Below are 22,828 nucleotides of genomic sequence, written 5' to 3' on the forward strand. Positions count from 1 at the left end.
ATCCAGCTGCAGTGTAGGTTGCAGATGGGGCTCAGATCCCATGTTGTGCTGTGGTTGTGGCATAGGTGGCAACTGTAGTTCCAATTTAATCCCTAGGCAGGGAACTTCCAAATGCTGCAGGTATGGCCATAAGAGGAAAACAAACAAACAAACCAGGAACATAAAAATAGAAAGCACCACAACAGATTGAGAAAGAGATCTCAGAAAAAGAAGGGAAAAAGCTATTTTCTTGCTTTGTGAACAAAAAGCCCTGTGCTTTCTTCTTTCACTGCAAATTATGGAGCTGGTTCTGCAGGTATTCGGGGGTGGGGAGGTAGGGTGCAGTGTTTTACACATCCTGCCATGTGTGCAGTACTCTGAGTGCCCCCATCCTAACAGGCAGAACCTGAGAGCTGGTCAGGGGTCCTAGGGCCTCTGGAGGCTGTGGTGGGAACAGGTCTCTCTCAGCTTTGGTAAGTGGCCCTCAGTTGCTTTTTGACCCGGCCTCTCTCCAGTCCCCTCAAGAAGCTAGTTATGCAGTATAAGCAGTTTCTAACACTGTTCCTCATTCTGAATGCAGGGGAAAGGCAGACATGTCTTTACAGTATTTCTCCAGAAAAGCTGGATTCCAAGAGAATATCCAGTATTATAATAGCAGAGAGAAAAAAAAAAAAAAACTGAAATGTTCGCTGGCATGTTTCTAGATAATTTTCCATGTATTTTCTATGCTAGCTCTATATAAATGGCAACTTACTACTAAGTCAAAACCTCGACTTGCCATTTCAATGAAGAGGTGTGGTGACTGCTTCCAAGAGGTGACTGTTCTGCTCTCTGGAGCAGGGTGGTAAGCCCCACAGGCGGGGGGCCCTTATCCCTCTTCAGATGCTTATAGGTAAATATTTGTGTTCAATTTCATGCAGGTTCTCCCCAGGGAAGTCAAGCTGGGTGGCCGAGTCCAGTTCCCGTGGGAGGGTGTTATCATGAACCTTGGCTTGCTTCTCCTTCTTAAGAAAATAGTTGCCCTGGACAGTTTCAGTGGAGGTTGCTAACACTTCCCCCCTGAGTGAAAAGTGCCATTCTGCTCCATGTAGAAGCTTTTAACTTCACACAATCTCTCCCAAAGAAATTAAAAAGCAAGCTGGTCTCATTCTGAATTTTACCCAATTGGTTCGTCTTACAAAACATTACCTAATGTCTATTCACCAGCCCTAGGAAAGGTTTCCAAAAGAAGGTCACAAAGCCAGTGTGGCACCTGGGTCCCCCCATGCTTGGTTCAGAAAACCTGGGTTCTAAGCCGTGCCCTGTTTATAAGTTGTGGAGAGGAAAAGGTGACGCATGAGAAAGAAACTGGTAGAGTCTGGGGCCAAGGACATATCTAACACATACTTATGGTTAAAGAGATTAAAATCCCTTCTTGCACTTAAAAAAAATCTCACTTAAATTCCTATTATCTACCAGAATGGAAGACGCACGTTTACCTTATAATTTTTTTTTTTTTAATCTTTTTGTCTTTTTTAGGGCCGCACCCACGGCATATGGAGGTTCCCAGGCTAGGGGTCTAATTGGAGCTACAGATGCGGGCCAACACCACAGCCACAGCAATGCCAGATACGAGCCGCATCTGCAACCTACACCACAGCTCAAGGCAACGCCGGGATCTTAACCCACTGAGCGAGGCCAGGGATCTAACCTGCAACCTCATGGTTCCTAGTTGAATTTGTTTCTGCTGCGCCATGACGGGAACTCCAAGGTTACCTTATAATTTGAACAAGATCATATTTAGGATGAGAACTTGAACTCAAGTCAATTTACTTGCTGTGGAATGCTGGTACCCATTGTGCCATTCTCTGTACAAATGTCACAGGTGGAACAAAGGAGAGTGGGACTTCCCACAGCTAAGTTCAGGTCAGCTGTGTGTCTGAGCCTCTTTCTTGCCTTGACTGTGGGGTCCCCATGGCTCCTAAGGAAGCTCTAGGCCTCCGCACCAGCTGTGATTCTTGCCCTGTCATTCGGCAGCAAGCAGAGGTGTTAAACTCAGTGTACACTGACACCAGGGGTCAGGGAGGTCACAAAACGGAGTCAGAACGTGAACATGGCTTCTTTTAGGAAAGGCATTAGGGGTTCCAGGTCTTAAGTGTTTTAGGCACTAGGTGGTTATATATAATCAAAGTATCCAAGTTTGGAGTTCCCATTGTGGTGCGGTGGAAACGAATCCAACTAGGAACCATGAGGTTGCAGGTTTGATCCCTGGCCTTGCTCAGTGGGTTAAGGATCTGGCGTTGCCGTGAGCTGTGGTGTAGGTTGCAGGTGTAGCTTAGATCTGGTGTTGGTGTTGCTGTGGCGTAGGCCGGCAGCTGTAGCTCCAATTAGACCCCTAGCCTGGGGACCTCCATATGCTTCAGGTGGGGCCCTAAAAAAAGACAAAAGACAAAGCATCCAAGCTAAAATTGCTAATATATGGAAGCGACCTAATTGTCCATCAACAGATGATTGGATAAAGGTGTGAAATATATTTTATACACACACACACACACACACACACACAGAATACTACTTAGCCATAAAAAAGAATGAAACAAAACCATTTGCAGCAATATAGATGGACCCAGAGATTATCATCCTAAGTGAAGTCAGACAAAAACAAATTTCATATGATATCACACTTATATGTAGAATCTAAAAAACCAAACATTCAGAAATCATAGGCACAAACATAGGTAACACTATTAACCTGTCTTTAAATGATTAAAAAATTTAAAAAAAAACCAGTGAACATAACAAAAAAGAAATAGACTCACAGATATTGAGAACAAACTAGTGGTTACCAGTGGGGAGATGGGGCAAGAGCGTGGTAGGGGATTAAGAGGTGCAAACTACTATATATAAAATAAGTAAGCTACAAGAATATATTGCAGAGCATAGGGAATACAGTCAGTATTTTCTAATAACTATAAATGGAATACAGTCTTTGAAAATTGTCGAGTCATTATTTTGTACACTTGAAACTTACATAATATTGTAAATCAACTATACCTCAATAAAAAAGAAAAAAAATCAGAAGAAAACCAGTATCCAAGTAAAGCTTCTCATAAAAATTGAGTGTTAATAATAATAAACATCCCACATGTTAAATTGGAACTCTATTAATGTATAGTAGATTAAATAAGATTCTGTTTCTGACCTAAAAAATAGTAGATTGTTATAAGTCTATGATTCTAACATGCACACACTTTTACCAAATAACAATTGGTTTTGCTAATCCCATGTATCAACTGAACCCAAGTATTCATAGTTTTAGTATGATTTTAGTATGAATTACATCCTTGGACAGTAAGTATGCCATTGACTTTTGGGCTGCACTTTGATACCTAGTATTTTTTGCTCACAGGAGGCGTTCAAATCACACTAGTCATTGATTAGCTGAAATGGTTTACAATTTGAAATCCTCATATGGAATTAAGTGCTAACTCCCTCTTATATCTAGAATACTGTCTGTAATTTGGCCAGAACCCTCATTGCCTTGCCTTGCCTTGCCAAATAAGGGATGTTTAGAGAGCTGAAAAGTTCTAAATCCTCAGTGTTTTGAAATGTTCCCAGAGTGATGATTACTTAGCTAAGGGCCAGCTGATTTGAGGCTACACATAAAGCTATTTCCACTTGACTTTGCTACTGATTAAAGAGCCAGGAAAAATGCCACCCATTATCAAAGAATCATGGCCCCATTAGCCAAAAAAAAGCATTGATGGTTTTCAGGATGTTATCCAGGCTCGGGACCCAAAGCAATCTTTGTTTTCTGCCTCTGACATTTCCTTATAGAGACAGTAAATCTTCAACTTCTCTTCCATGCTCAAGTGCATGTCATTCTTCATCCCAAATACTGTGCTGATGTTATCAGTAAGGTTGAAAGAAACTGACAGATGATTTAGCTTCAACTGTTACTCTGGACCAACCATCTGGTTACACAGAGATGAATGACTGTGCTGTTTCATCTGGAAATGGACATATTACATTGTTATTTGTATTGGGAGGTGCATGATAAAAGCTTATATTCCAAAGGAAACAAGAAGAGTTCCTGCCTGCCAGCTTCAGGGAATATGGTCCCCTTTACCCTTTGCTTTCTGTGGCTTGGCTGTCACCAAATGTCTGACCTTGCTCAGTGGGTTAAGGATCCGGCGTTGCCATGAGCTGTGGTGTAGGTTGCAGACGTGGCTTGGATCCCGCGTTGCTGTGGCTCTGGTGTAGGCTGGCGGCTACAGCTCCGATTGGACCCCTAGCCTGGGGACCTCCATATGCCGCGAGTGCGGCCCTAGAAAATGCAAAAAGACAAACAACAACAACAACAACAACTCATTTTAGCCAATTCACGATTACAAAGCTGAATTAAGGAAGTCAATTTCTAACTTTCATCCTGCTAGTTAACAGACCACTATTGTCTATTGATGGAATCTGAGCCTCAGCTGAGACCTACCATGCAGCTGTGGCAGTGTGGGATCCTTTAACCCACTGTGCTGTCCTGGGCTATTTCTGATGCGCACATGGAAACATACAAAACATTGATTACAGAAGAGGATACAGATCTCTCACAGCAGCACATTTATCTATTTATCTATTTATTTATTTGTCTTTTTAGGGCCACACCTGCAGCACATGGAGGTTCCCAGGCTAGGGGTCCAACTGGATCTGGAGCCGCTGGCCTACGCCACAGCCATAGCAACACCAGATCTGAGCCACGTCTGTGACCTACATACATCACAGCTCCTGGCAATGCAGGATCCTTAACCCACTGAGCGAGGCTAGGGATTGAACCTGCAACCTCAAGGTTCCTAGTCAGATTCGTTTCAGTGTGCCATGATGGGAACTCCGCAGCAGCACCTTTTGATTATGGGCTTCCGGATCAGAACATCAGTGTGTCATCCAACCTTGATTAAGGTTTGGTTATGGTGTGGCCTAAATAATTCTCTATGTCACATTGCATATGCTGAAGTATTCACACTAAATTAGAGATGTTGAAAACTGCCTGTTTAGAAAACATATGCTCTGTGTGGTTTGTGTCTCGGCTTGCAAGCTTCTAGAGTTCTACTAACTTTTGTATATGAGTCCTATATTTATCAATTCACAATGGCATTTATGTTTTATATGAAAAAGCATGAAAACATCCAATGATCTTTTAGAAAGGTGGATGATGATTCATCAGTTATTAAAGGGCACCATACCAAACTTTGGACAGGGAATCTATTTTAAAGAACATATCATGCCCTTCTCCAAGGAGGATCTGTTATTATTTCCAAGTATATTTTATATATACCTGTGTGTATTGGGGGCATGGTGGTGAAGGGGGAAGTGGCTGGAGAAAGAAAGATAGTAGAGAAATACCTATTTGAGAAGTGAGACAGTTAAAATTTCATGAGCCAGAAAGGAACATCACAGGAAAAGGAGGAGGGTAGATAGAAAGCCAGGAGATTTCACTGATGCAGAAACAGGCAAATTTTTTTTTAAATAAACTGGAATAGTTTAGACCAGATATATGCATTCATTAGAGATGAATATGTAAGATATTGAAGCTAGAACAGTATGTGGCTGTGTCTGGGACACATGGAAATTCCCAGGGTAGGGACTGAATTCGAGCCTCAAGCTTGCTGTGGCGATGTGGGGTCCTTTAATCCACTGTGCTGGGCTGGGCCAGGGGTCAAACCTACCCTTCTGTAGCGACCCAAGCCTCTGCAGTGGGGTTCTTAACCCACTGCACCACAGTGGGAACTCCATCTCTCTCTTTATTGGCAAGAAATCATCTGGGGGTTTTTTAGAAGCTGCTGGTCATATGATGGAAAGACATGTATCTTATAAATTTACAGAGGCTTATTTCATTATACAATACAAATCATTAAGCCTTTAATTTCATTACAGGCTCTTTGGATTTTATTTTGAAATTCCCATTTCATGTGCAGCAAATCAATATCAACCTCCAATCAAGATCACTTCTTTGCGTGTGAATCCATCATATTATCTTCAAACTGAAACCACTTCATTGTGTGAGAACCCATCCTTTTGTTCCTAAATCAAAATCACTTCTTTCTATGTGACCCCAGCCTATTTACAGAACTCCACACATAGAGAAAACATTCTAACATAACTAGCATCAGCAGCCCACAGAAGGCATGATGGACTTTTCTGAAAGATGTGGGCTGGTACAACTGAGTCACTGACTTGAGCAGAAAACACAGGCTTCACTTCTGGTCCCCAGAGGTGAGTCACAACAGATAAACAGGTGGCCCTGCCAGTCTGACCCTGGGAGTTGACTGTACCTTAGACACAGGTCTGGCGCAAGCAGAGCTAATCTTAGCCAGGAAAATCAATACCCACGAACTTCTCATCTCTTTCACATACAGGAAACTTTAAGCCAAAAGGAGAATATTGGGGAGGTAAACACATGCCAAGCTTTTTCAACCCTTCAACGGTCCTGTTCACAGCTCAGTCCTCTCCCTAAACAGGCAGAAACCTTCAAGCTGGTCCTGGCCACATCCCCTGGTGGGGTTTTCTCACTCTCCTGCTCCCACTCGCCAGGCCAAGGCAGCAGTCATCTCCCAAGTGACTTTCCCAAGATGGTTCTATGCAGGGTTGTTGGCCCAAGGTCAGGACAGATGAGCTCTAACATGTACTTCGCTAGTAAATAAGAATCATAAACATCTAAACAAGTTTACAGTCCCAGTTTCTTCTCTCCAATGAGCACAACTTTCTGCCCAAGGGCAGGTCACCTGAGGCTGTAGGAGCAGAAGTTACCCTCTCAGCAAGGGGGATGGTGCTGGTACCTGCACCAATAGACCAAACAAACACCAGCAGCGCCTACGAACAAACATCTCTAACCGGAAACAGATTCTTAAAGAAGAACTTCTGTGCTGGGAAGGAGATTAAGTAGAAAAGCAGAGCCCAGAACTGACAGCACTTAATTCAGAGACACATGCCCAGCAGGTGTTTCCAAAAATGCCAGCTTCCTTCCTGAAGACAGTAAGGAACACGAACAAGTGATGCCTCCGGGCTGGACAGGGTCCCTGCGGATCTGGGGCTGCGCAGCCAGGGCCGAGCCGCCCCTTTACCGAAAAGGGGCAAGGTTCCCGCTGGCAGAGCAGCTTGGAGAGCAAACCATCAGCCCCAGGCTCCCTCATGTCTGGCCGCTGAGACGAGAGAAACAGAAAGACACCTACCTCTCAGGCCAGGGGTGCTGTGTGGGTGACGACAGTATTGCTGAAAGCAGCTGCCACGGTGGGGGCCCCTTCCTGGCATTCACCCCATGACTCGCCAAGGGCTCTCCTGGGCCAGCCATCCGTTTGGTTCTGGGACCAGCAAATCCCGCGAGAGCACGCTGGTTAAATTAATAAAACCTGGCCTAGCTTCTGACCACCAGCTGCTCTTTGCTGCCTGTGCTGCGGAAGATGCGGTGGCCTGGCCCGTACAAGTGTGAACAATCTCACATCCAGGTACCGGTACAACACAGAGGGCGGGTGAGGCAGCTAATCACCCAGCCAACAACTGACTATTGGGAAGCCTGACCTGAGGCAGTGGAACTGGCAATCAGCACGTGTAACTAATGGAAGCAAATCAACCATTGGCTCCTTCCCCTGGGGACCTTACAAACAGTCAGTGGAGGTCTCCCAGGCCCCCACACTGGGAAGGTCGCCGCACAGTTCAGGTGGGGGGGTCTTCAAATTCCTAGAGAACCAGGGATGTTTCAAGAAAAGATTTTTGATGTGGTTTTGGAGAGTCCAAACTGAGAACACAAGGCAGCAGAGCGCTGCGTGCGATTCCGGCCCGGTGCTCTTGCTCACGACACGGACCATGAGGCTCTCCTGGTGACAGCAGGGAGGGTGGCTCCAGGTTCTGCACCAGATCACTGGGCAGACTTCCATAGGAAAAACCTCGAAGCTCCCATCCCATTGTCTCTCTCAAAGTGATAGCTTTCTCCAAGCTCAAACTCAATTATGTTTTTAAAGAGACTTTATTTCGAGAGGATACTTAGAGTATTTACAGGAGGGGCACTCCATGAAGAGGCTGGGTTTTGTTGTTGTAGTTTAATTTCTGAAGGTGATGTTGTGGTTTTGGTAGTGTCTTATTAAACTACACCATAGATTCACAGGAATGAGTAGTTGTCAAAGTTTTGTGCTTGGAGTTCCCTTCGTGGCTCAGTGGTAAGAAGTCAGCTAATATCCCTGAGGATGCACTTTCAATCCCTGGCCTTGCTCAGTTGGTTAAGGATCCAGCATTGCCCTAAGCTGTAGTAGACCTGGCTCAGATCCTGTGTTGCAGTGGCTGTGGCATAGGCCGGGCAGCTGTATCTCCTGATCGACCTCTAGCCTGGGAACTTCCATGTGCCACAGGAGCTTCCCTCCCAAATTAAAGTTTTATGCTTTTATTTTAGAAACAAACAAATAATGCTTCAAAAATAATTATGGTTTCTGGGATAGAAAGAGAATTTTTTTGTGTGCAAAATATTTACCAAACAATTTCTTAACAGTAAAAGCAAATAAAATTTCTAATAATGTACTTTCTGTGTCCTTGGTCTTTCTGTCCTATGACCACATTTTGAATTTGGAGAGAGGAAGAGGCAAGGACAAATATTTATTTTCATTTGGATTAATTTAACAATCTGTTGTGGGAGATAGTTATTAAAATGAAACTATTAAGATTATAAAGAAGCTTTGGCATGTATCTTTAGCCTTAGCCCCAGCCTAAATATCCCTTAATCAAAAATTAAGCTATTGTTTTACAAGACCTAAGGCCATGGGCCTTGGTTTTAATTTTTAGGCATACTTAAGAAACATTCTTTTGCTAAACTTGACCCATTGAACTAAAATGTTTTCCTTTCATTTCCTGCTTCCCTCCCTTCCTTCTTTCCTCCTTCCCTCTTTCCCTTTCTTTTTTCCCTCTTTCCTTTTTTTTTCCTCTCTCATTCCTGCACCCCCCCTTCTCCTCCTAGATCTTCAGGTCATGAGGCTATCAAAGTAGAAAGGGAAACATCCTTTAATTAACTTATCAAAATTATTATTATATTTGGATTAGAAAAAAAATTATGTGGTTCCATATTCTAATATATATATTCCTATATATTCTTATAATATATAATATATATATTCCTATAGGTTCTACAACAGCTGTTGGAGTTCTAGAGTGGAAAATAAAAGAGTTATTTATCTGAGTTATTAGTTCTATGACAATTTTATTGTATAAGGCATCATGAGAAAATGATTAAAATAATAAATTATAAATTAAAAAGAAATACAACACATAATGGTTTTGTGTGGTGATTTAAGATCCTTCAACCTTGCTAAATTCACTTATTCATGAATTTCTTAAAAGGAAATAAACTCATACATATCTACTTATTAGAGATTTTTTCTTTCTTTCCAAGCTATATGCTTTTTTAAAATCTTTATTACAGCTGCACGTGTGGCATATGGAAATTCCTGGACTAGAGGTCGAATCAGAGCTGTAGCTGCAAGCCTAAGCCACAGCCACTGCAACAACGGATCTGAGAGGCATCTTCAACCTACATCACAACTTGTAGCAAAGCTGAATCCTTAACCCACTGAGCTAGGCCAGGGATTGAACCTGCATCCTCATGGAGCTATATCAGGTACTTAACTTGCTAAACTATAACAGGAACTCTCAAGCTACATGCTTTTTATTTGTTTTTCTGCCTTATTATAGTGGTCCTCCTTTATTTTTGTTGAGAAGTTGTCTAATAATCATATTTTACTCTCTTCAATGTAATGGGTCTTTTTTTTTTTCTCCTGCTGCTTTCAAGATGTTTTCTCTTTTTTCTCTTTCAGCAGTTTGGCTATTATATATGCCAAAGTATATTTTTGCTCTATTTAGGGTTTATTGAGCTCTCTGGATCTGTAATTTAAGTTTTTCATGAATATTGGGAATATTTGGTCATGATTTCATTAAATATTTTTCTGCCCCTTTTCGTCTTTCCTTTCTTTCTAGAATTCTAATTATACATATATTTGATATTTGATCTTGGCCCATAAGTTTCTGAGGCTTTGTTGTTTTTTTTTTCAATTTTAGTTCTATTTTCTAGAGTATATAATATTTGTTGATCTTTCCTTAAGTTTATTGATTCTTTTATCATTTCAAACTTGTGATTAAACATACCTGCTAAACATTTCACTTCAGTTATTGTACTTTACTATAGAATTCCTTTTTGGTTCTTTCTTCTATTGTTTCAGTTTCTCTGTTGACATTACCTATCTGTTTCTTCATTAATACTATATTTTCCTTTAATCCTTTTAATACATTTATAATAGCTGCTTTGAGGTCTGTTTGTTAAATCCAACATTTGGGCCCAGTCACTACTGACTATTTTTTTCCCTAAGAATGGGACATGCTTTATTATGCTTTTGCATACCTGGTAATTTTTCTTTGAAAAGTAGACATTATAAATAATGTGCTACACTTTGAAAACAAATTTATGATTACCAAAGGGGAAAGGTGGGAGGGAGGAGGGATTGGAAGTTTGGAACTGGCATATGCACACCATTGTGTGTGGAATGGACAGTCAACAGGGACCTGATGTATAGCACAGGGAACTCTACCCAGTATTCTGTGGTAATCTATATGGGAAAAGAATCTGAAAAAGAATGGATATGTGTATATGTATAACTACATTACTTTGCTGTAAAGCAGAAATTATCACAACATTGTAAATCAAACTTCAATCAATTATTAACAAATGGAAGAAAAATAATATTAAAAAGACAAAAATTAATGTCTGTCAGTAAAGTTTTTTATATTCTTCTGAGGGTTTTTGGATTTTTTTCTATAATCAGTAGTTACCTTGCTTGTATTCAGACTGTGAGTGTTGACTCCAATGAGGTATGCAGTAGGTGCAGTCTTCGCTCAGTTTTTCTTTTTTCTTTTCTTTTTTTTTGGGGGGGGGTGCTGCACCCATTGCATATGGAAATTCCAAGGCCAGGGATCTAATATGAGCCACAGCTGTGACTTACACCACTGCTGTGGCAACACTGAATCCTTAACCCACTGTGCTGGTCTGGGGATTAAACCTGTGCCACCACAGAGATAATGCTGGATCTTAACCCATTGTGTCATAGTAAGAATGCTCTGCTCAGTTTTTCTTTGATTTGCCATAGCTGTTATTATTTTTTTTTCAAGTTTCATGGTTTATAATACAGATACAATGTGCACATTAGCCATCTGTTCATTTCAACTCAGGATCCAAGCCATCCTGACATTGGGATTGGTGACCCTGATGGCCAGCTGGGCCGCTGTCTCCACAATGGCTTTGCGGTTCTTGGAAGAGATGTTGTGAGCATCTCAACACAATAAGATTTATTGCACATCAGTAGCACTTCAAGCTCCTTTACATGGTGTACCAGAAACTTCCAGAAGTCACTGGGCAGCATGTGCTTTGTTTTCTTGTTGCTCCCATAGCAAATGTTAGGCATCAAGATCTGGCCCTTGAACTTTCTATACATCCTGTTGTCAGTGTCTCTGAATTTCCACCAGTTCTGCTGAATTTTGACATATTGGTCTGACTGGTGCCATATGAACTTCTTGGTCCTCTTTTTGATGATCTTGGGCTTCACAACAGGTTCGAGATCGGCCATGATGCCAAGTGGGAGATGACCGCCACTTCTGCAGGCAGCTCCAAGGAAGAGAGGAGGAATAGCTGTTATTGTAGAATGGTCTCCATGGATGTCTCTGCTGCACCTGTGTAGTTCACCAGCCCCAAATGGATCTGAGCAAATTTTATACTCAGATTTTAGATGTCATTCTTTACAATTCTCATGCTTTAAAAATTTACCCCTTAAATGTGTAGCTGCTTTGTTGCTCTTAACTCTGTCATCTGCCACCTCTAGCCAAGGTGTAGTTTTCTGTGTCGAGTTGGGGATGCATCACTCAGAAGCACCCTCCAGGTGAGAAAGCCACAAATTCAGTTATTATGCAACACAGTAACACTCCTCAATGAGTAAATTCTTTTTATGTTTCTATCTACTTTTGGTCATTTCCCCCTACCCTGAAATAGTTTAATATCCATTCCCAGTTTAAATAATTGTTATCTTCAGGAGGAATTTCTCAAGTTCTTTATGCCTCTATTACCTAAAATCCAAATTCTTTTTTTTTTTTTTTTGTCTTTGCCTTTTCTGGGGCTGCTCCCGCAGAATGTGGAGGTTCCCAGGCTAGGGGTCTAATCGGACCTGTAGCTGCTGGCCTATTCCAGTGCCACAGCAACGCCAGATCCGAGCCAAATCTGTGACCATAGCTCATGGTGACACTGGATCCTTAACCCACTGAGTGAGACAAGGGGTCGAACCCTCAACCTCATGGTTCCTAGTTGGATTCATTAACCACTGAACCAAGATGGCAACTCCTAAAATCCAAATTCTTAATGGCGGTTTATTCCCTTTTAAAAATGGACATGATATACTATCTACTTTATTGGGTTCTTAGAAGAATTAAATGATATAATATATGCACAGAGCTTAACATGTTATCTGTTACATGAAAGGCATTTGATAAATGTGATAAATTTGCCTTCTCTGGGGCTGCTCCCATGGCATATGGAGCTTCCCAGGCTAGGGGTCTAATCAGAGCTGTAGCTGCGATTGTTGAATGTTTTTCTTATCATTCATGTATTTATCCAAAGCCATACACAACTAATTCTTGAACCCAAGTTTTTGATTTCAAGTCCAAGGCTCTTTATATCAAAGAGTTACTTGTTAAAGTAGCAGAGTTTCTAATGCTTTGGTCGCTTAGGTGGCATTGATTATAATATAGATTGTGAAATATGAATCTGACAGTAAGCTTGAGTAATTACTTCTCTTAGTGATGCCTTAAAATAATTCATTCAATGGATAAATTGACTAATTGTCATCTTATCTTAGATAACATCCTTCCACTGATTTTTTTATCCCTGTAAGAAATATGTACTGAGAACCCTCTAACTAGAAGTTGCTGTAGTTAGTGTGGGGACTCATAGTGCCTTAATGAGTGCACTTAATACCACATATTATAGGAAGTCCTAAGATACATTAGACACCAAGTTTGGCTCAGTGGCTCAAGAGTCTCATCGCAGCTCAGATTCTTTTTATATCTCCACTCTGCCATGCCTCATGAAGACCTCTTCCCCCAGCTAATGGCACAATGGCTGTCACATTCCACACATGATAGCCAAGAAAGGATGGGTAAACTTTTCTGTGTTTGTCTCTTAGAGGGAAGGCAGTGGTCCTCTTGTCTTTCTCTCTTGTGTCACTGATGGGAATTGAATAAGGATGGTAAAATGAATATCAGGGTGTTGGTCATGAGCAACTCTCTCAACCAACAAATAAGACAGCTAGGAATGCTTAATCGGAAAGGCCATATATATACTTGATTAAAATAAAAATTCAGTTAACATATGTTTTTCCTCAGTAATCTTGAATAATGATTCATGTACCTTATAATGCATTGCATCTTTATTTTCATCTGTCTTTTATAATTTGGTTTGTTTTTATTCCTTCTTTAAAATAGAAGTCTTGGGCGTTTCCTTCATGGCTCACTGGTTAACACAAACCTGACTATGATCCATGAGGATGTGGGTTCAATCCCTAGCCTTGCTCAATGGGTTAAGGATCCTTCATTGCTGTGAGCTGTGGTGTAGGTTGCAGATACGGCTCGGATCCTGCATTACTGCAGCTGTGGCATAGGCCAGCAGTTGTAGCTCCGATTCGATCCCTAGCCTGGGAACTTCCACATGCCACAAGTACAACCCTAAAAAAAAAAAAGCAAAAAAAAAAAAAAAAAGTCTTAAAAACACATAATATACACCTGTTTCTGGGTGGGATATAGTAGGTTTTGGCAGGCTACTCTCTTACTGAAATTAGTGGCAAAAATACTACTTTTTTTTGGTCTTTTTAGGGCAGCACCTGCAGCATATGGAAGTTCCCAGGGTAGGGGTTGAATCAGAGCTGCAGCTGCTGGCCTACACCATGGCCACAGCAATGTAGGATTCAAGCCACATCAGCAATTTACACCACAGCTCATGGCAACGCCAGATCCTTAACCCACGGAGTGAGGCAAGTGATTGAACCTGCGTCCTCATGGATAGTAGTTGGGTTCATTACCACTGAACCATGATGGGAACTCCTCCAAAAATAATACTTTTAATGACACTGAAAAGCTGTCAAAGTAATCAAGACTAGGTAAATAAAATCCAGAGAGGAAGAAACTCTTCTGAGATGCCTAGATGTCTGCTAGCAGTTTTATTCCTAGGAGCATTAACAATTTGCAATGTGGGCTGAGGATCACGTTTTCCTATGCAAAGGAGAGGAACTTTACTGGGGAAAAGAGAAGCCAGCATGGGATTGGCATCACAAATGGAAAAGGAGGGGAGACCAGAACACAGACTTGGTTTTCTTTATAGACCTCTTTCTTAATTCTGGTGGTGATGCAGGAGTCTGTGGCACTGGCCATAAAGACAGAATGAAGACTTCCATTGTCTTATAGTACTAAGGAGACAAAGACCTGCTAGACAGATATTGTAACACAAATGTGAAAGTTTCCCTCCTTAAGGCATTGACCAAGTTTTGAACCTGTGTGGAATGAGAGGCCACTGAACTCATCCTAAACCTCCAGAGGGAAGCCTAGACAAGCAGTAGGAATAGGGACAAACCAGAACTGAATTGAGTCTTATTAAAACTTCAACCTACCTCAAGCTGGCACAATCTCTGACTGAACTGAAGTTATCAGTTCTTTACGGTATTAATCATGTCTTTTATTTTCTGCATTCTTGTAGCCTTGCTAACCTTTGAGGGACTGCCCCTTCCAGAGTTAGCCAGCTCCTAAGCTAGTGAAAACTCATTCAGGAGGATACCTTTCCAAAGCAAACTAACCAAGCCAGAGTCCAGGCTCCCCAGCCATCTTCTTTAATGGACCCTGAGCCACTATCCATCTGTCCTAGTCACCCCAGGACCAGATACTGACAACTCAGAGCAACTTCTATGCCCCACAGCCAGCTAAAATTACTCATACCAGCCAATCCTAAGCAAGTTTACTCTGCCTCACCAGTTCCCTCCAACAGAAACCACAGTAAAGGCTCTTGCCCACAATTTCCCCTCCATTCTTCCTCCTGGCTAACCTGGAACTTCCTTGTGTGGCCCCCAATGGTGGTGATTTCCCCCCTTCTCTTGACATCTCTGAGTATAACAAACTGTCTTTCATCTGATGTCTTCCTTGCCGCACCTAAATCATAATACAACTCATATTTTAAAACTCCTTATCTAACAGAGCAAAGAGTAAATCTTCTCTGGGGGAAAATAACATCATCTGTAGCCCCTGCAGTGTTTTTACATACAAAGTATCACATACAATAAACATAAGTAGGCTATAAAGAAGCAGAAAACTGTGATTTGTAGAGTATTAATCACAGAATAACTCATTGGATGGGATTATCAGCAGATTGAATAAATAAGAATATAGAATAAATAAAGAAGAAGGTAGAATAGATAAATCAAAGATAAATCCATAGAAAATATCCAACTGAAGCACAAAGAGGCAAAAACTATAAGGACAGAGTATAAGAGACATGTGGGACCCAATCAAAAAATCAATAAGCATGTAATTGGAATCCAGAACAGAGAAGATATTGGAAGAGATAATGGCCAAGACTTTTTCCCCAAAGTGGTGAAAGACTCATCAGTGAGGCTCAACAATAAAACTTTATTAACAGTGGAATGGATAAATTAATTGTTGTATATTGATGTAGTAATAAAAAGAATAAGCTATTGTTGCACATAACAATACGGATGAATCGCATAGATAGAGTGATAAGTGAAATATACCTCAGATTCCATTTATAGGAAGTTCAGGAATAGGCAAGATTAATCTATGGTGGTAGAAGTCAGATTAATCATTAACTCTGGGGAGTATTTACTAAAAAGGGGTATAAAATATCTTTCTGGGGTATTAGAAATATTCAATATCTTGATCTGGATGGTGGTTACATTTGTGTGTGTGTTTATATGCATATACATGTATATATGTTTATTGATATGTATGCTTAAAATTTGTGCACTTCATGAATTTTGTATTGCAATAAAAACAAAACAAAATGAAAAGCTGAAACATATTGTCTGTGTTGATTTAGGGTTGTGGTAGAAAACCTGCTGCAAATAATACATATGGAAGAATTATATATTCCTTTTGAAACAGATGGTGAATTGAATAAATGTGATTCTTCAAATAAAAAGAAGATTGGAAATGAATTCATTTTAAAAAGCCTTCTGGAGCTGAATTAAACATTGTTTGTTGGGCCAAGGACTTTCATTTTAAAGATAGGTAAGTGAATTATGAATAATTTTAGCAACATCATAACTTAATTTGTTGTTCCATAGATAAGCAATAATGTAAACCATATTACAACTAGAATGTAAACAAAAGCTCATCTATAAACTTTTATATTGTTGTTGAAGATTCTAGGTGGAAAGTAGGTCAAGTTTGAGGTTGGCACGGTATGTTTGGGCAAAGAGAGTGCCAAATGATTTTACCTGTGCTGTTTAAAGGGTTTGTTTTTATAAAGATGATCTCAGAATATTTAGCTGTTTGTAGAGTAATGAACTGGAGGAAATTTTCAAATGAGTGTGAGCAATAATCAACAGAAAAGGTCAAGAATCACAGTCACTGAATGGGTTTCCTTTGCTAGTAGTTTGGTCAGGAGCAGTTTTTGTTTTTTTAGAAATTTCTCTTCCTTCTTTTGAGAGTTGTTGGTATTTGTGTTCACTGACGGACACTTAAAATCAGACAACCACAAATAATCTGAGAAAGATTTGACTCTGTATTTTTTTTGAAATATATATCATTTGCACCCTTTAAATGAGTAGGGCCATAATTTTTAGTGCCCAGTACTAAATAAAATGCAGGGCTTCTTGTTCAATAATGTGAAATTTCAAGATGGTTCCACCAAGCTTGGAGATCCTCTGAAGAAAGGGTCCCTGCATGGCAGCACAGAACTCATGCACATGAAACTGGCTGTCTGCTTCTAAACAATACATTGAAACCCTCTATGACCTCTAGAGCAGCCTCATCAGCTACCTTCTACCCACATCTCCAGCCACAACATTTGGCTTGCCATTCCTAAGATGCTTTATGTTGGTTCATGTCTTCATCCATATGGTTCATTTGCTTTCCAGAATGTTCTTTCCCCTAAGTCTGATACGTTCTAGCCATTATCACCTACTAATTCCTTGAGAAAACTTCTCACTCCTTCCTTGAGCCATCTCTGATTTTGTGAAATATCTATTCCTATTTTTGGGGATGAGGGGGGCCTGCACTCATGTCACATGGAGGTTCCCAGGCTAGGGGTCCAATCAGAGCTATAGCTGCCGGCCTATGCCACAGCCATGGCAATGCAGGATCTGAACTGCATCTGTGACCTACACCACGCTCACGGCAATGCTGGATCCTTCACCAACCGAGCAAGGCCAGGGATCAAACCTGCATCGTTATGGATACTAGCCGGATTTGTTAAGCACTGAGCCACAATGGGGACTCCTGAAATACCTATTTTTTAATACTCTACCTATTTTTTTATACTCTACCTATTTTATTGCCATTTTTGCTTACTTGTTTGCCTTCTAAAGCCCACTGCAGTCAGTTATTTTGTGTTGCTTATATTATTGCATTGCATAAAATGGATATTTAATAAAATATTTGTTTGTAAATGGGCAAAAAAAAAGGAGTTTAAAGATGCAAAATGGAGAAAGTCCAGCTACATTTAAAGTAATAGCTACAACTATTTTTCCCAATTGAAATAACATAGGAAGTACTTTAAAAAATAAATGTAAAAAACATGAAGAATGACTGGACCTAATCTTTTCAGTTCTTCTTATTACCTATTTAATCTTTAAGAATTTTGATATTCAGATTGGTAAAATAATCACATTCCTACACTCTGATTTAATCTATTTTACTTTCACATTGTTGTTGTTTGGTGCTAGGATTAGTAAGTCTATTTCACATAAATAAGATGACAAAAGGGCTATTAGGAGTAATGTTTTGAAATCAACTTTTCCCAAAGAGATTATTAAATCCTAAACATCTAAATGATCCAATGACTGAACTCTACTAGTAGCTGGACAGTAATAATTGCTTTCCTTAACTTTTTACATAAGGAATAAATCTTTTATTGCTATTTCCATACAACATGGCCAAATTCTTTCTTGTCTCTTCATAATAATTTCCACCAACCGCTGGAAAATTAGCAGGTATGAGCTGAAATATAAACTGTAGATTCTCTGAAGTTTTATTCTGCCTTTTCACTCAGTGAGACATTACTTTCCAGCCCCAAGGGTCAAGACATGAATCATTTTATTTCCTTTTTTTTTTTTTTTTTCAGAAAAAGTAATTCATCTGAGAGGACTGACAAGGTCTGGGTACTATAAAAAACTCTGTTTAATAGCAGGGAAGATGAAGGAAGGAGGAGACACCCTTCGTTGAGTAAAGGATAGACTTAGGAGCTTTCTGGCCTTGACTGTGTTCTGGAGTAAGAGAGAGAAACAGAAGCAAGTGGAAATATAAGAAGAAATAAGCATCATTCAGGCAGCCGTAACCTGGAATAAGGATAGTCACATAGAGAGTCTTAGTTCTCCCAGTAAGACTGTTTCAAATCATGTTTATTGGACACCCACAATTTTCAGAAGACATGGTCTCAGACCTGTTAGTGCCTAAATTCTAAGAAAACAGAGTGACTATGACATGGTGTCTTTTCACACTGATTTCATCCTCTAGCCTGCGATGGGGAAGGTATACTGAGTGTGGTTATGATAGGTGGGGATATTCTTTTGCTTTCAACTTCTTCAAGGTAAATCCCATGAGCATTGAAGTAGTTTTTGAAGAAAAAGAGACTGGGGAGGATTATGATGAGCAGGGTGGTTGGCAAGTGGATATGTGTTTCTTTCCTTATATAATGTTTTCCATGTTTAATTCAAAGGCTTTTTACATGTGAGTCAGGATTTGAATAAAAATCGAAATACTAGGATAGAAGGAAAATGATGTCAGTAGGAGGATAGCCTGGAAAGACAGGGAAAACTAATATTCATTCATTCATTCATCCGTGAGATTGTCTAATGTTTGCCTGGCAAATAGATCCTACTGGCCTGTGTTCTTATTTTTTAATGAAATGGTAAGAAGCTAGAGCTATTCTTAACTTCATTACCATAACAATTAGTTTATTACTATTTCTCAGCCATGTTACATTTCTTTCTTTTTTCAACTGCACCAGGGTTTATAGGCTGGCAATCTAAAATCAAGACGAGATATATAATTAAATACATAAAAATACATCACATATTTTATATATTTGTAATATATACATATGTAATTAGCCAGTATATAATTAAAAGTATATGTGTGTAGTGAGGAATAAAAAGAAAAGTATATCTCATCATTTTCATGAAATTTTCTATATACTATCATAAGTATTTGGATGACTAATTTCCCCTGGAACTTAGGAAAATTTACTTAAAAATACAAAATATTCCTAATGCATCTGGAAGTAACATAACTATTACAGATGGTATGATAGTCATAGTAATAGCTCATGTATATCGTGTACTTGGTATGGATTGGGTACTATTCCAAATACTTAATCCAGGCAACTTTATAAGAGAAGCGCTGTTGTTTTTGTTTCCTAAGCTGAGGAAACTGAGGCATGTGGTGTTTGAATTCCTGCCTCAGAGATAAGGAGGAGCTTGGATTTAAATGTCGTCTGGTTGTCTGGAGAACTCCAATCCTAAACTCCCACACGGAGCTGAACACACAGTGTTAGCAATTTAGCCAAACACTGAAGAGATGTGTAACTTTGCCAGAATGTGATGCTACTTCACGTCAATTCATCACTAGGCCTCCACAGCAGATAGATTTATCTTGTGCATTACCACACAGAAAAGTGGAAAAACAAACTACTCCATTCTTCTTGATCTTTCAACTCAAGTCACTTAGGAATTTTACCATTTCCTTCTCTGGTCTGTGGACCATTGTTATTTTTCATCCTTAAAATTCTCATTCCCAAGGGAACAGTAGGAGGAGGTTTTTCTTTTCCCTGGTAGACAGCCAGACAGCTGACAGGAAATGCTAGAAGGAAACCCAAGAATTTGAAGAAACAATTTCCAAAGTTACCTAGCATTCCTTTCATTTAATTCTTTTTTTTTTTTTTTTTTTTCTGTCTCCCTTCTCTTCTCTTTTGGTTTTCCTTCTCTCTCTCTTTCCTTTTTCCATCCCCCTTTCCCCTCAATTTAAGGCTCATGGGCGATTCTTCCTCTCTCAACTTCCATCTCTCTCAAGTCCATCCCCTTAGTTAATCCTGAATATCTTCCGTAATATTTCAAAGGAAACACAAATTTGCTCCGTGTGGTGTATTGGTGTATATAACATGGCAACGTTTCTCTCTCTCTCTCGTTTTTTTAATGAGAGTTGCAATGTTTATTTCAGGTCCTCTTTCTTCCTTCCTTCTTCTTTCTTTCTTTCTTTCGCTGCACCCACAGCATGCGTAAGTTCTTGGGCCAGAGATCGAACCCGAACCTGCTCCACAGTCGCCACCAGAGCCACAGCAGCGAAAATGCTAGGCCATCAGAGAACTCCCCATTTCTCCTCTTTCAAACTTCGGATGCCTTTAAGAGTGAGTGACTGAGCCACAGGGTATCTTAGGTCCAGTTGTGTGAGGGTAGTGGATCCAGGCTTCATTCACAGACTCCCATAAATGTAGCCTAGGTGCCGTGGAGCGAACTTGGGGGCTGGCTGTCTCTACAGCGTGCACTCACCTCCCACAGAGCCCAGTCAGCCATGCATATTGTGCCCCTCTCCTCCTGCACTTCATCATGAGGTCTACTTTCTCTTTTGAGTTGTGAGTTCCCTTTGATGTTTTCTTTTGCAGCACAGCACCATCCATCCCCCTCCCCCAGCCCACCTCTCCATCTGTTGATTCCTCTGCAAGTTGCCACTCTGATCCCAAGGGCCAAAAGTGCTGAATAACGTTGGTTACTTCCCTTGTAAGAGGAAGGTCAGTGAAGACTGGCTATAGCAGGTGGGTGACTTGCTCAAAGCTGCACAGCTGTGAGCTCTATGATTGGACAGAAGCCACGTGGGCGGCTTGAGTGGCCCTCTGAATTTGGATTTAAAAAAAAAAAATGGATGCAGATGTCAGTCCTTTGAGGGATATGGAGCCAGAGGATTTCTAAATTCTTCAACATTACTTTCAAGGTTGTCAAAACATCTTTTGTTACTTTTCCCAGTGAATGGAGTTTATCTTAACCCCCTCCTAAGAGCCATGTTTTCTCCACTTCTGCTTGAGGCTACTTTCATAAATTTTATTTTAAAATTAACACTCATAAATTTTACATATTTTACATATGTAAAATTACATATGTAATATCACATATTTATATTTACATATAAATTTTACATACTATTCATAAATTTTATAGCCTCAGCCATAGATTAGATGACTTCTGGTAGAGCTGGAGGTCCTCTCTGCACGTGCTCGTGAGATGCATCTTTCAGAAACAGGTGTAGGATAGGTTTTCAGTGCTGTGGGTCACAGATCCTGTCTGAGAGCCCTCGTTTCAAAGTGGGGTGCAGACCATCATCGCTGTGGAGTGATCTCAATTACGGTGTGGATGGGAAATGCAAGTTCCAGTTCTGCTTTTACTTTGGAGTATTTCTGCTTTTTTGGTTTCCATTTAAATACCAAACTTCTTAAATGCCAAACACAAGCAGATTTGTTCCCCCCCGCCCCCGCAACATACCTTATTTCATACTTAACTGTTTTACCACTGAGTTACCTTCACTAAGTAGTAAACTATTACTGGATAAAGGTGCTGCTTAATGAACTTGGATCAGATTTTATTACCTGATGCTCTTTTTACCCTGCTCAGGTCGGTACTTTGAAATTTAGCAGGCAGAATAAAATTTTGCTTTATTTATTTCTAATTGGTTTTCTGAAAGAAATTTTAAGTAGTTGATATTGATTCTTGTCAATAAAATCTTATACTAATGTTATTATTTTAGAGAATTCTGAGCAGTGCTAAACAGCTATATTAAGGATGGACTTGCAACATCTGGGGAGCTGTGCTGCAGCTGGGTAACAGCACAGAAAGAACTTGACTCCAGGCTCAGAATGCTAATTGAGAAAGAGCCTGGTGTTTAGCTCCAAAGCCAAGGGGAAAGCCATGTGGGAGGTCATTATTCAATTTGGGATATTGCTTGAGTGAAAGAGTTACTGTGTTAATAAAAACATAATGAGGTCTGGTTGCTTGGGGCTGTTGTTTATTTTTGCATATCTCCCCAGGAAATATTTCCAGGTGTGAGATGGCTCAGGGAGACCCTGTTTTATCCTTGGCACTGACTCAATTAAAAGATGGGCGTCTACTTCCTGAAAAACAGTGAACACAAGGCCCACATGACACAGGGAAAGTAAATCATGTCCAAGTAACAGAAAATAATCCTTCCATTATTCCTGGCATTGGTGAGGCTTTAACATCAGATTTAGGTTGAAGCATTATATTTTGAGAGGGATGAGTTGATAAGAATAAAAGAATGAAAGTAACTGCAGATTATACGATGGGAGAGGAAAGGGCCTTAGAGCACAGTGTTGCGGATGGGAGGAAGAGCTGTCTGCCTGTACAACCTTTTGCTTGAAGGGAAAGTGTGTTCATGAATCAGATGAGAATCACCCCTGTTTGCCCACCCATTCTTCTCCATTGTCTTTCTCTTCTCAATGGCTACCATCAGCAAACATACGTGATGCTTTTCCTTTCAATTTCAGAAGCCCTTTCTTTGAGCCTCCTTCCCCTAGCTGCTGTCT

General features: G+C 40.3%; 1 pseudogene; it reads right to left on the reverse strand.

The window, feature by feature from the left end:
• Nucleotides 1–11,196: 11,196 nt before the first annotated feature.
• LOC100152412 (large ribosomal subunit protein eL32 pseudogene) lies at nucleotides 11,197–11,600 on the reverse strand (annotated as a pseudogene).
• Nucleotides 11,601–22,828: the final 11,228 nt, after the last annotated feature.

Source organism: Sus scrofa, chromosome 1 (assembly GCF_054392235.1).
Source record: "Sus scrofa isolate SSC_HxYL_T2T_F1_AM1 chromosome 1, Sscrofa_HxYL_maternal_Yorkshire_Landrace_v2.0, whole genome shotgun sequence".
Taxonomy (NCBI): Eukaryota; Metazoa; Chordata; class Mammalia; order Artiodactyla; family Suidae; genus Sus; species Sus scrofa.